The following is a 15450-nucleotide window of genomic DNA, read 5'->3' on the forward strand; positions in this document are numbered from 1 at the left end:
GATCCTGAACTAGGCTTCGTTCTTGATTTGATCCACGATCTGAGTGACGCTCACCCCCTCTTTGAAGTTGTGGAAGCAGCTTCTATCGGTTCGGTATTTGAGCTACCGCACAGTGCTTCAGTTTACAAATTGGTTTTTATGTTCTGCATTTGGCCCCACGAGAATGGAGGATATCCAGTGTCCACACCTGTGGAGCCTCAGTCGGAGTAAGGCTCATTTCTTAGAGACGCTGTCCTGTACTACTGAACCTCCGTTCACGATCCGTCTTCCCATGTGACACACACACTGCGGCACGGATGGCCACAAACTTAGGTTCGGCAGCTTGGGCTTTGGGATATGCACTATGAAAACGTTGGAAGAGACGAGATGTTGTTGTACACGCTTCGACAGTTGATGCGTTGACACCTGCCCATCTTTGGAGAACCTTCCAGTGCTACACTGCCGCCGGCGTCCCTCTCGCCTCCAAGCCAACACTCGAACGACTCCATCCGCACAGTCAGTGCTACAACAAGTCGGTGTCCCCTAGAGAGGTTGTTTAGCTGTGACAGCCGCTTCGCATTTCCACTTCACTATTAAATCACCAAGAGTCAACTTGGACTCCTGTAGAAGAGTTGAAATATTCCTGGTGGCTTTGTTACTCAAGTGATATCAAATGACTCGTCAACGTTCGAAGTCACTGAGCTTTCTGCTGATGCTTCTCACGATACTACGTGCTTCCTTATATGCTGTCGGGTCCGCCTCTTGTGGTGTGTAGTAATCAATTCCGCATAATATAAGATGTCCGGATATTTTTGGAGCAAGAAAAATGTTTCAAATAGCTCTGAGCACTATGCGACTGAGGTCATTAGTCGCCTAGAACTTAGAACTAATTAAACCTAACTAACCTAAGGACATCACACACATCCATGCCCGAGGCACAATTCGAGCCTGCCACCGTAGCGGTCGCTCGGCTCCAGACTGTAGCGCCCAGAACCGCACGGCCCGCCAACGGAGCAAGAGCATGTGAGATATAAACAGGAAATTTTTAAGTGATGAAAGACGTACATTGCGAAAATTTGTTAAGAATAAAAATATTACGGTAGACATCAGTTATTTACTTCAAAAGACGAGAGAAGCCCATGGACAGCAGCAGACCACTTGGACTGGGGCATAATTTTTGTTCTACAACAAGGTCGCTGTTTGCGGGACACGTGCTTTGGCGCCACGGGGAGACAGCGTGGAAAGCAGTAGGTCAGCTGGACAGATGCGGCAAACCGCAGCGTAAATAGTGAGGCAAACGCGGTGTGTCAGTGGGCTACAGTCAGTCACCGCCGCCACTCAAAGCGGCGCCCAGGAGTGGGGCCTTGTGCATACTTTATGACGCTGCCTGCTCGCAGCCTTTGCCTCCCGGATGAAAGGGGCTGAGCGGGTGCGTAATTTAGGAAAGGCGTCACTAATTTGGATCAGTGGCGTTCAAAACAGGAGACCACTAATATTCAACTATGTTTGTGTAAGCTCCACTACTATAAATAGGGGCACAAATCTACTCATCCACTCATCTCTTATTCATGCGAAACAACTCGCTGTAGTTGGGCCGGCAGGTTTAGTGGACGCAAGGAGTACTTTAACGGTATCTATTGTCAGGAAACCTTGCTATGCGCTCGCCACACCTACAGCCAATGTTTAGTGTTCACAAACAGTTATCAGTGCAACACTGCAACTTTTGTGTGTGTGGGTGTCATCAGCATTCTGACTTGAATCGATGCGGTCCGCCACGAATTCCTCTCATGTGCCAACTCTCTCATCTCACAGTAGCACCTGATACCTACCTACTTCCTCTGTTATTAGAATTGAAACAAATGAGCCCTCGGTCACAATTACGTTTAGTCTTCCTGACCACGATTCAACACTTCTGATGAAGGCACTCTTAGAAGCGTTGAAACTTGGTCAATAAGACTAAAAGTAATTGTTACCAAGGGCCCAATTGTGTCACTTTTAATTTAGAAACGGTCACTGAACGAAGCAGCCATTTTTATACGTTTGTCCTCTATGATGTAGTGAATGTATCCTAATCTCTGTCTTCCCCTACAGGTTTTACTCTCAACAGCTCTTCCTAATACCACGAAAGCCATCCCCTGAAGTCTTCACACATGTCCTACGTTTGTCCTCTATTATGTAGTGAATGTATCCTAATCTCTGTCTTCCCCTACAAGTTTTACTCTCAACACCTCTTCCTAATACCACGAAAGCCATCCCCTGAAGTCTTCACACATGTCCTACGTTCGTCCTCTATTATGTAGTGAATGTATCCTAATCTCTGTCTTCCCCTACAGGTTTTACTCTCAACAGCTCTTCCTAATACCACGAAAGCCATCCCCTGAAGTCTTCACACATGTCCTACGTTTGTCCTCTATGATGTAGTGAATGTATCCTAATCTCTGTCTTCCCCTAAAGGTTTTACTCTCAACAGCTCTTCCTATTACCACGAAAGCTATCCCCTGAAGTCTTCACACATGTCCTACGTTTGTCCTCTATGATGTAATGAATGTATCCTAATCTCTGTCTTCCCCTACAGGTTTTACTCTCAACAGCTCTTCCTATTACCACGAAAGCTATCCCCTGAAGTCTTCACACATGTCCTGTCTTGTCAGTGCCTCCCAAATATTCCTTTCCTCGCCGATTCTGCGGAAAACGACCTTATTCCTTATCAGTCGACCTAATTTTGAGCTATTTCCTGGAGCACCATATTTCAGATTCTTCTATTCTCTTCTGTCCTAGCTTTCCCACAATCCATGTCTCACTGTCATACAATACTGTGCTCCAAAGTACGTACTCAGAAATTTCTCCCTCAAATTCAGACCTGTGTTTCAGACTAACAGACCTCTTTTAGCTTGAAATGCCATTTTTTGTCAGTGCTAATCTACTTCATATGTCCTCCTTGCGCCGTCCGTCATGGGTTATTTTGCTGTCTAGGTCGTGGAATTTCTTAACTTCATCTACTTCGTGATCACCGATTATGATCTTAAGTGTTCACTGCTCCAATTTCTGCTACTTCTCATTACTTTCGACTTCATTCGCCTCACTTCCAGCCCACATTCTGTACTAACTGGACTGTTCATTCCATTCAACAGGCCTCGTAATTCTTCTTCACTTTCAATGGGGATAACAATGTTGTCAGATAATCTTAACATTGTTATCCTTTCACCTTGAAATTTTACCCTCACTCTTGAACCTTTCTTTAATTTCTGTCCTTGCTCCTCTCAAGTACAGACAAAGCAGAGGCGAAAGACTGTATTTCTCTCTTACCCTGCGTTCATATGAGATAAAAGTAACGAACATGACAGCTTAATGCACCGCATCTGGGAAACTACGTTTTGAAATGAATGTGAAAGATCCGTTTCTGTTTTGGAGCAGCTGCTTCGGGAGTGAGAAACAATCTATAACAAAGATTCCAGAAACCTCTGATTATCAACGGGCCTATAATTCACGTGAGGTGAAAAGGACAGTATTGTAGATTACTTGAAACCATAATATTTTTCTTATGTCGCTTCCTCTGAAGTAAAATATTCCCTCTTAGTGATCGTTTAGGATGACTCAGTAGATTATGTGGGCGAGAATAAGTGAGGGAACATTCCATATGTCTAACAGTTGGACTGAAATGTGTCAAATATGAATTTTGCAGGAAATACGGACAATCTGAGAAGGCAGGTCGGACTAAATTCAGATAAATCATGGGAAAGCGATGTGAATGGAAGTATGTTGAAGGGCATGGATTCTTAAAACAAATAGAACATTTTATTAATAAGTGCTGCAATCGAAAAGGAAGGCAGATAGAAAGAGTGTTAAAACGAGCAGATCTACCTTCCGACTTCTGACTTGAAATCTGCGCCACTTCTGATCGTCCTGAGTTAGATACGCGGGCTACAAGGTGATGACCGAGCAGATGGTGACATTTGCGAAGGGCATTGACAATATTATAGTGCTAAGTGACTGGATTTCTGTTACAGAAGAAAGAAGGCAGAACTGTAATTGCATTGAGGCCGGAGAAAGAAACGAGAGAAACAAAAAATTTTCTAAGAGAGAAAAATCGAATACAATGATTCAGATGGATTATCACACTGTAAGGTGAGGATTATATTATCAAATACTAGATGTAAAACATGCCAAAGGGGATTTACATTGCTTTCAACCTATCTCAGAGAGCGAGGTTCATTATGATGCGACAAGAGAATTATTTAATTAGTTTGCTTCCTAAAACCAGACTTGTTACACTAAAGGCACAGTTTACGGTGTGCCACCTTATGTCCATTCTGTGGCTGTAAATCACTGTTCCATAGCAATCGAGGTAATGTTTTTCTGTTTGCTGGAGAGTAGTTTGATTGAAAATTGGTTTGTCACAGATATCAAATGGCCAAACTGAGATTTTCACCCCGCAGCGGAAAGTGCGTTGATATGAAACTTCCTGGCAGATTAAAACTGTGTGCCGGACCCAGACTCGAACTCGGGGCCTTTGCCTTTCGTGGGAAGGTGCTCTGCCAACTGAGCTAACCAAGCACGATACACGCCCCCTCCTCACAGCTTTACTTCTGCCAGTACCTCGTCTCCAATCTTCCATACTTAACAGAAGCTCTCCTGCGGATCTTGCAGAATTAGCACTCCAGAAAGAAAGGATTTTGCGGAGACATGGCTTAGCCACAGCCTAGGGGATGTTTACAGAACGAGATTTTCACTCTGCAGCAGAGGCTGTGGAAGGTCATGGCCAGTATTGCCAGAACTATATACCTACATGGGTAAGGTGTCTGTTCTTTCTTCTGTGCAGATGCATACATATGACCCGAACTCTTACGGGACTTGGTAAGAATGTCTTCCCCGAATAATGAGTGTGTTTGGTAGGGACACTACGAATGTAGTGTGTGGACATATAAGGTTAGAATGTGAGTCTCACGGGAGGAGTTCCTACAGTCGTACTATCTTCTGTGCCCTCGGTGGCTCAGATGGATAGGGCGTCTGCCATGTAAGCAGGAGATCCCAGGTTTGAGTCCCGGTCGGGGCACACATATTCACCCGTCCCCGTTGATATATATCAACGCCCGTCAGCCACTGAAGGTGTTAATATATAATTCTAACTTCTGATTGCCTTGCTCTGCCCTGCAAGCCACTGGGTGCTATGTCCTTCACTATATTCGGTAAAGCATTTATACAGACATTTCTCGACCCTAAGATCTCGGAGCCGTCCGACCACTGTAGGCCGACAAACATGATCGAATGCGCCTGCGATGTCAATCATGAGCGTGGCTGCATACTTCATTGTTAAATTTTTAACAATATGAAGAGTTCTATTGACTTAATCATCTGTACAGCTCCCTGCAATCGGTAACAAAACAGACGCTCCTGAATTTCAACCCAGACAACTAATAAGCAGGTTGCTCTATAGCTTTCTGGTGATTCTGGGTCTTTATTCTTCCCCTTTTTAATGGCTACTGCTATAACCGTTTTCCATATCACCAGGATCCAACCTATTTCCAACGCCTCATTTAGTAATGTTGTCAAATACGACGGTATGAGTGGACTTTCCATCCGCATTGTAAACGCCATCCTGATTAGATACGTGACCACTTTTGAGCTTGAAACTTGTGTCGTCAATTTTTAGAGCGGCGGGTAACGCGGACATACGATCGTCATATTGGTCGTCTAGTTCACTTCAGATTTATGTATTTTTTCCGGTACTTTGTGTTATAATACGAAGCAGGGCGGTTAAAAGATAATCCGCAGACTCCCACTATCCAGCCGCCATTGAGCTACCCTCTTTACGAATTGAGGACTTGACAATAGGTCCCTTAACCTTTAAAGTCAAATACTCACATAGTCTTCCCCATACTTCCAATTGCGATTGCCCTTGTTCCAGTGTATTCTTTTAGTTTCCTGAAGCAATATTTTGAAGTGCAACTTAATTGCACTGTATTCATGGAGCCTTGTTAGGCGCTCTGATTGTCTTAAACCACGTTGATAAGCTCTTCTTCTTGATTCTACCTCTCGCCTCAGCCTCGAAATTTCCGGGCACCGAAGGAAAGTAGCCTGACTCTTTACCTTTTTCTTAGGAATACAAATGTCTTGCGCTTTTTGTAAGAGTTCAGTTAGTACCAGCGCACCCAAGTGTACATGTGCAGCAATCGATTCCATTGGAAATGTTGCTTTCCTAAAGCTAAACTGTAAGACATCTAACATAAACAACATTTTTTATTCTTTCTTCTCTCTATTATTCTTGCCAGCAATTTTGTTGCATCAGCTGTTACGGTGATTGCAAGAGAAATTTCACAAAATGAGGCCTTGCTATCTGTGGGTCTGTCTCGATGCATTTTTATATCTGCTGACGTGTCTGTAGATAGGTTCGCCCACCAACTTGAATAGTTGTTTTTGTAGTTTAGTGCAATGAGTTTATAAATATCGAAAGATTTACCTCTAAGCATTCGGCCTTATCGTAGATCGTTCAAATATTTGTTAAACTTCGCAATAGTGGAACAATTATTCCTTTCATGTCGAATCCTGTTTCTTTTTCTGTCACATCAGCTGTTCTACGGAGTACGGGCCTTCTACGCACCATCCCCAAATATCAGCTCACTCCTCTGCATTTAACAGTCGTATTCTTCTTTCACCCTTAATATTGACGGCTGTGCTTTTTAATTTCGCCGCAGATAGTTTTGAATATTCTATATTCTCAATCTCTGCTTACGAGGGCCATCCTTTTTCGATTTCTTTGCATGCTGTCTGCAAGTATTTTGCTGCAACTTCTATGCAGTTGCTATTTACGTTACTTCTAGGTCTTATAACGCTGCATTCCTGTATACTGGTAAAGTATTTTCTTGCGTTCCCTTTTCGTCAATCAGTTCAAGTAATTCTTTAATATCTTCATTGTTCTCTTTCTTGTACCTATATTCTCGATTTTGGTTCCTGTCAATCCCTATTTCGGAGATTTATACTCCTATTCAAAATACATTATTATAGAAAATAAAAACTGAAGAATATTTTCGTTGCATAGTTCAGTAAGACAAAGAAATTAACACCTTTCATCTTGCTCAATATACGTCACCGAGATACTCCTGAAACAAAAGAATTAAACTAATAATATCAATAATTATAATGGAGTCGAATGTAGTGCTAGCTCAAATACCGATGGAAATAATCTAGCACGCTGGAGACAGGAAGGCATGTGATGTACCTCCCGCTAGTATCCATGGTGACACTCTAACGGGAGAGAGCCGCAGAGGGTTACAGCCTCTCGCGGTCGGCACCGATGACACGTCGTGATTGATCGCAGGCGCGTTATAGATTGCAACGGATTTGCAGCCTTCATGAAATCTGCGCAATGGCTTGAGCGTCATAGCGAATATACTGTGTGACCTGTAGTTAACACACGTTCGAGACGTTACTAGGGAGGATGGTTGTTTGAGGGGTAAGCTTGGTTGGGCTAAGTTGCCATAATGAGCTTGACCTTGAAGTATTACTTGGTTCTTTCAATTTGTCAACAATTATAGATGTCCTACTCTGGTGATACAGGAAAGCAGCACACTCATAGATAAAGTTTTCATACACCAAAGAAGGTTGTATACATGGAAGAATCCTGGAGTTACTAAAAGGTATCAGATAGATTATATAATGGTAAGACAGAGATTTAGGAATCAAGTTTTAAATTGTAGGACATTTCCAGGGGCAGATGTGGACTCTGACCACAATCTATTGGTTATGACCTGTAGGTTAAAACTGAAGAAACTGCAAAAAGGTGGGAATTTAAGGACATGGGATCTGGAAAATCTGAAAGAACGAGAGGTTGTTCAGAGTTTCAAGGAGAGCATAAGGGAACAATTGACAGGAATGGGGGAAAGAAACACAGTAGAAGAAGAATGGGTAGCTCTGAGGGATGAAGTAGTGAAGGCAGCAGAGGATCAAGTAGGTAAAAAGACGAGGGCTGCTAGAAATCCTTGGGTAACAGAAGAAATATTGACTTTAATTGATGAAAGGAGAAAATATAAAAACACAGTAAATGAAGCAGGCAAAAAGGAATACAAACGTCCCAAAAATGAGATCGACAGGAAGTGCAAAATGGCCAAGCAGGGATGGCTAGAGGGCAAATGTATGGATGTAGAAGCTTATCTCACTAGGGGTAAGATAGATACTGCCTACAGGAAAATTAAAGAGACCTTTGGAGAGAAGAGAACAACGTGTATGAATATCAAGAGCTCAGATGGCAACCCAGTTCTAAGCAAAGAAGGGAAGGCAAAAAAGTGGAAGGAGTATATAGAGGGTTTATACAAGGGCGATGTACTTGAGGACAATATTTTGGAAATAGAGGAGGGTGTAGATGAAGACGAAATGGGAGATATGATACTGCGTGAAGAGTCACAGCACTGAAAGAACTGAGTCAAAACAAGGCCCCTATGGTAGACAACATTCCATTAGAACTACTGACGGCCTTGGAAGAGCCAGTCCTGACAAAAATTTACCAGTTGGTGAGCAAGATGTATGAGACAGTCGAAATACCCTCAGACTTCAAGAAGAATATAATAATTCCAATCCCAAAGAAAGCAGGTGCTGACAGATGTGAAAATTACCGAACTATCAGTTTAATAAGTCACAGCTTCAAAATACTAACGCGAATTCTTTACAGACGAATCGAAAAGCTGGTAGGTGCGGACCTCGGGGAGGATCAGTTTGGATTCTGTAGAAATGTTGGAACACGTGAGGCAATAGTGACCTTACGACTTATCTTAGAAGAAAGATTAAGAAAAGGCAAACCTACGTTTCTAGCATCTGTAGACTTAGAGATAGCTTTTGACAATGTTGAGTGGAATACCATCTTTCAAATTCTAAAGGTGGCAGGGATAAAATACAGGGAGCGAAAGGCTATTTACAATTTGTACAGAAACCAGATGGCAGTCATGAGTCGAGGGGCATGAAAGGGAAGCACTGGTTGGGAAAGGAGTGAGACAGGGTTGTAGCCTCTCCCCGATGTTATTCAATCTATATATTGAGCAAGTAGTAAAGGAACAAAAGAAAAATGTGGAGTAGGTATTAAAATCCATGGAGAAGAAATAAAAACCTTGAGTTTCACCGATGTCATCGTAATCATGTGAGAGACAGCAAAGGACTTGGAAGAGCAGTTGATCGGAATGGACAGTGTCTTGAAAGGAGGATATAAGATGAACATCAACAAAAGCAAAACGAGGATAATGGAGTGTAGTCAAATTAAATCCTGTGATGCTGAGGGAATTAAATTAGGAAATGAGACACTTAAAGCAGTAAAGGAGTTTTGCTTGCACAGGATAGGGTAGCATGGAGAGCTGCATCAAACCAGTCTCAGGACTGAAGACAACAGCAACAACAACAACACACCAAGATAAATTTAACGAAATAAAAACTTTTCCTGTTAAGAATGGTCTGTCTGATCATGATGTACAGCTAATTACAGTATATAATACAGCTCCATACAGTAATTCAAAACAGTCCTCAAAAACAGTGCGATCCATTAACAATTTAACAATTCAAAATTTTAGGGAAATCTTGCAACAGTTAGACTGGGATGTGGTGACAGAGAACATGATGATAATTTATAATTTAACCTGTTTCATGATACCTTTGTGTGCATATTTGAAAACTACTTCCTTAAGACAACAGTGAAATATAATTGTAAGAAACCATGTGAAAAACCATGGCTTACTAAAGGGATAAAAATATCTTGTAAACAGAAAAGGGAAATGTATCTCATAGCTATTAGGAGTAATGATCCGAAAACAGTGAAACATCATAAAAATTACTGCATTGTACTACAATAAAAAAGTTATTAAAAGTCTGGAAGTGTGAATGAGCAGTTTGTCTGAGATTAGCACATCTGATACTAAAATGAAAACCTTTTAGAATATCGTGAAAAGGGAACATGACAACTGACAGCGAATTAAGACTTTATTTTTATCAAACGCAATTAAAATTTGTTAAGAAGAAAACAGAAGTAGAAATCATTTTATTACTAATTTTTTAAGCGTTGTAGAGAAAAGAGGATCCAGCTATTCATTAGAAAATGCAAGGCAATATGTGAAAGAGGCAGTACCTATGCAATTTGATAAAACTGTAATTCAACCAAATTCTCCAACTGAAATTAGGAAAATAATAATTTCACTCAAAAGTAAAAGCTCCCACGGAATTGATGGCATTTCCAACAGAGTACTTAAAGCCTGTTCCCAACAAATCAGTACGATTCTCAGTCACATATGTAGTAGCTCACTGAAACAGGACATTTTTCCAGACATAATAAAATAGGCTATTGTTAAATGATTGCATAAAAAGGGGATGAATATGAAGGTAACAACTACCGCCCCATCTCACATCTGACAGCTTTATCTAAAATTCTTGAAAAAGTAATGTATTCAAGAGTAGCATCACATATTTGTGAAAATGAACTACTAAGAAAATGTCAATTTGCGTTTCAGAAAAGCTTTTCAACAGGAAATGCTATGAATGCTTTTACTGATGAAATTTTAAATTTATTGACTAAGAGAAACTCTTTGGGATATTTTGAGATCTTTCAAAGGCTTTTCATTGTGTGAACGTTGAAATTCTTCTAGGTAAGCTTAAGTATTGTGGTATGAGTGGGACAGTGCAGAAATGATTTAATTCATACTTAATTGGAAGAATGCAGAAGGTTTAAATTAACAGTAAAAATTGCCTGCAAAAACCAGCAGAGTCGTCTAACTAGGAAGATGTCAAGAATGGTGTCCCACAGGGTCCAGTCTTGGGTCCCTTATTGTTGTTAATTATATTAACGACTTGCCACTCTATGTTCATGAATATGCAAAGCTAGTTCTTTTTTCTGATGATACAAGTGTAGTCACCACATTCAAGAATCAAGAATCAGTTAAGGAAATTGCCAATAAGGTCTTTCAGAAAACTATTAAGTGGCTCTCTTAAACGGATGTTTACTAAATTTTGAGAAAACACGGTTTATGCAATTCTGCATCGTAAATGGCAAGAAACCATTGACAAATATATACTATGAATGGAAGTCTGTTGTTAAGGTAGAACACTCAAAATTTCTTGGTGTGTGCACTGATGAGAAATTTAACTGGAAGAAACACATTGATGATCTGCTGCAACTGTTGGGTTCAGCGATTTATGCTATTATGGTTATTGCAAATATTGATGATAAAAATATCAGTAAGTTAGCCTACTATGCCTATTTCTGTTCAAAATTTTATATGCCATCATATTTTGGGGCAATTCCTCTTTAAAAGTGGACATATTCATTGCACAAAAAACAGTAATCAGAATAACAGCTGGAACTCACCATAGATCACCTTACAGACATTTATTTATGGAACTCTGGATATTCACAGTACCTTCGCAATACATATATTCACTAACGAAATTTGTCATTAATAACACATTCCAATTCATAAATGGCAGTGAAGTGCATAACTACACTATTCTGGATTAAATTCCACTTTGATACAGAAAGGGGCAAATTTTGCTGCCACAAAAATCTTGGGTCATTTGCCAAATAGCATTAAAGGTTTGACAGATATACAACCAACATTTAAAAGCGAACTAAAAGAATTTCTGGATGACGACTCCTTCTACTCAATAGATAAATTCTTAGATATGAAGTAGTAACTGAAAAAAAATTAATTAATTAATCAGTCACTTTGTGTAAAAAAAATACGTTAAAGTGACACTTTCTGCTTCATTATGAAATGTTGCATTCATGATCTATGGAACAAGGATTAATGAATGAATTAATGAATGAATGAATGACTCAGTGCGAGTATAACATCTCTCATCATTATGGCTCAAGTGACTGATGACGGAATGGGAGCTTTAAAGGTCTGGAATATTACACAACTACAAACATAAGTAATACCTAATGAAGTTGAGTAATTGGGACTTAAAAAAGACGTTTAATATATGATGATACATATGTTAAATTTATAAAAAGTGGGAAAACGAAAAAAATCAGCAAAGAATTGTAGCGGAATAGATGATAAAAATTACCATTATAAGCAGCTTCAATCGTAAGTCAGAGAGTTCACAATCTTATTGCGTACGACATTATAATCTTTATATACTAATAGTAAGTAAGATTTGTGGATCATCAGGAAGATATAAGTCACTCATTAGCTAATTGTGAATTACAGACATCAAAATAAAAATAAATAATGATGTCTGCAGTAGGTTTGAATCCTGCATTCCGGAGATAAGATGTTAGTCCATCTACGAATGAACCACTTAATTTAGCAAAATGAATAGGAAGGTACAGATATGGGCGACTGATTATCTACTGACACATTATTCAGTAGTTCACCTATACTAGATACAGAACACAGAACACTCAGGTGATTTTGATTATGTAACATAATTTTGTAGAGCAAATGAAAATTAACTACTGGTGAAGGAAATGCTGTTTTAGTTGGTTACAACTAAGGAACGCAACAAATAATCTGCATACAGTAAAAGAACTGTTATCCAAATTAGGTACACCTTATTGAAAAATTAGTGTTGATCATATAGATGCTACAATGCAAGTTTCAATTTTGCACGATAAATAGTCATACCAACAACTGATGTAGTACATGAATAGAAATTGGTAAATTGGGAGGAAATTTCAAAATTTTTTGATATATATATATTGATGAAGACTTGAGCTGGAAGAAAAATATTACTGAGCTGCTGAAGCAGTTATGTTTAGCAGCTTTTGCTCTTCCTACATTTTCTGATCTGGAAAACAAATTAATCATGCTCCTGATATACTCGAATTGCCCATATTTCCACTCAATAATGTCTTATGGAATAATTTTCTGTGATGAAAGTCATCACTTATGAAAACAGAATGGATTGTACGAAATGGAGCTATAAGATTAATATGTTGATTTCACCTGCGATTGTTACACAGGTACCTCTTCAAGTAATTAGGCATCTTAACTGTATCATCAGACTACATAATTTATTGTATTATTAAATCTCCGTTGTATACCAAGTAGCTTTAGCTTCGAACCATCATCCCCTAGGAGCAAAAAGTTCTTGTTCTTTAGGTAGCTGAGCCATGCATGGCTATGTTTCGAAAAGAATAGCTCGATATAGCTGAACGATCGATCAGCACACAGCTGCTTTTACGTCCAGCAGGTGGCTCGTAACAGATATTAATCTGTAGTTGTTCTCGTGCAGTCATATTATCTAGCTGTTGCCTACAATTGTGAACTAATGGAATAAATAGACGCTAACTAAAGGTAGATAAATAATTTAATAAAATGGTTTTTTTATTTGTAATTGCTGTAGACGATAAGGAATTACATTGAATAGTATTTAATCAAGAAAGTACATTTTAAACAAACAAGAAGTCATCCCACGATAGCCAATTGAAATACAAACAGAAAATACCTGTATGAAATGTAGTGAAGCTATGCTGAGAGTGTTATAATAGTAGTAGCATAATTCCCAAACTAATTAGTCACAGAAGATACACGAAAACTAAATCTTTTTCACTACCATAATACACGCATTATTCACCACCTCAAAAGAATTCAGATTTCAGCATTATGATTTACAATTTGACTCATATGAGGTAACAAGTAGGAACTCATACTCTGTCTATTTTCATTCCCATAAAGCATTTGGGTAAATGTAAAGTTCAATACTGGAGCACATTCAAATCTTTCGAAGTCCTTTCAAAGGTTAGAGCATTATAGCGGCCATTCACTAGCCAGATTCTATCACAACATGACCGAATATCACCTGTTACCACAAGCTGGTCTGCTTTCCCCCAGATAGCAGTGCAAACTGTCTCTTCCAGATCCACAAGAAAATTCCCTTTAATTGCAGCCTTGGGGTCTTCATATGAAAATATGTCCCCCCACTTGACTCTAGTTCCACCAAGAGCTGTTTTACTAGTGGCTGAAGACTATCCCCACCAAAATAGATGATAGTTCAATTCTTCATATTAACATGATTTGTCTCACTTGGTCACTTTCCGCATCAAACTAATAAAATGCAACAATATTTAAATATAATAAATATTATAAACACCGGGGGTCTCAGAACATTTACTGTGAACTACAAATAAAGGTTTGTTCATAAATAAATAAGCTAATACTGTTGCGCACGTGTGCTCATGTTATATAACAGTGATCTGTTCTTAAATGTTGTTGAAAGAATTATTTATGCTTGCTTGACACAAGCGTCTTCGGCCGCTGTTTTTAATATTTGCTTCAGCTGACACAAGTGATTGACAAATGATTCACATGTCTCTGGGCACTATGGGACTCAACATCTGAGGTCATCGCCCCTAAAACATAGAACTACTTATTCGTAACTAACCTAAGGACATCACACACAGCAATTCCCGAGGCAGGACTCGAACCTGAGACCGTAGCAGTCTCGCGGTTCCAGACTGAAGCGCCTAGAACTGCTCGGCGACAATTGCCGGTGACTAGTTCTCAGATTAGCATTATTTTGAATTAGAAATTGTAATTAACGTTTAAATAGTGATCTGGCAAAAGACTTAACTATTCATTAGCTAAATACAAAAGTAAGACTGGATATGAAATATTCATGCAGAGTCAGACTGCTGTGATTTTTCCAGATAAAAACTTGCATAGCAAAGAGATACAAAAGAAGTCAGAAGGAAATAAATTTAATACATACAGATAAGTGACATTCAGGGATGATAACTTTAGCACAATTACATCGTGTGAGATATCGATTGTTGAAATCGTATGGAGCATTTAAATGTTGTTAATTCAGAAGTTCATTATATTTAGGTACTAGGAAATATTAACACACAAGCAAATTCACCTTACCGTTGGTGGCTCACCGCTCGCCTACATACAAGTAACTTTATAATTTGCTCATTCAATTCCTTATAAATAATCTATCACAATTTGAGAATGGCCGTGATTTCCATTCCCTCAACGCTACCATAATTAACTCTCAGTAAAGCTATCAGTAGCTCAGAAAGAAGTTCCGTATGCCGCAAACAAACTTGTTCATCATTTTCCCAATGATATAAAATGTCAGATACCTACGCAATTTTTAAATTTAGCGATAAATCGTTTCCACTAAACAAATCTTCCTGTACAATGGACGAATTTCTATTTAAAACCGGTAACCGAAATAAACCCATTTTGTGGTGGATTTCAATGACTAGGACTACAAAGTAATATGCTCATTAATTCTAACGCTAATCATATATATATATATATATATATATATATATATATATATATATATATATATATCCTGTAAAATGACTAGTTCCACAACATTTCCATAAGACAATAGACCAAATGCTCCATGGGATCATGGAAGAAATGAACGAACTAACTCCTTGGCATGTGTTGTCTGTGGATTTGGTAAATCGAGCAGTGTGCATTTTTTAAAGGTGTGTACTAATAATTTCCCGTCGAAGTAAATACTAATTTCAAAATATACTTA

Source organism: Schistocerca gregaria, chromosome 2, assembly GCF_023897955.1.
Source record: "Schistocerca gregaria isolate iqSchGreg1 chromosome 2, iqSchGreg1.2, whole genome shotgun sequence".
NCBI classification, from domain to species: Eukaryota; Metazoa; Arthropoda; class Insecta; order Orthoptera; family Acrididae; genus Schistocerca; species Schistocerca gregaria.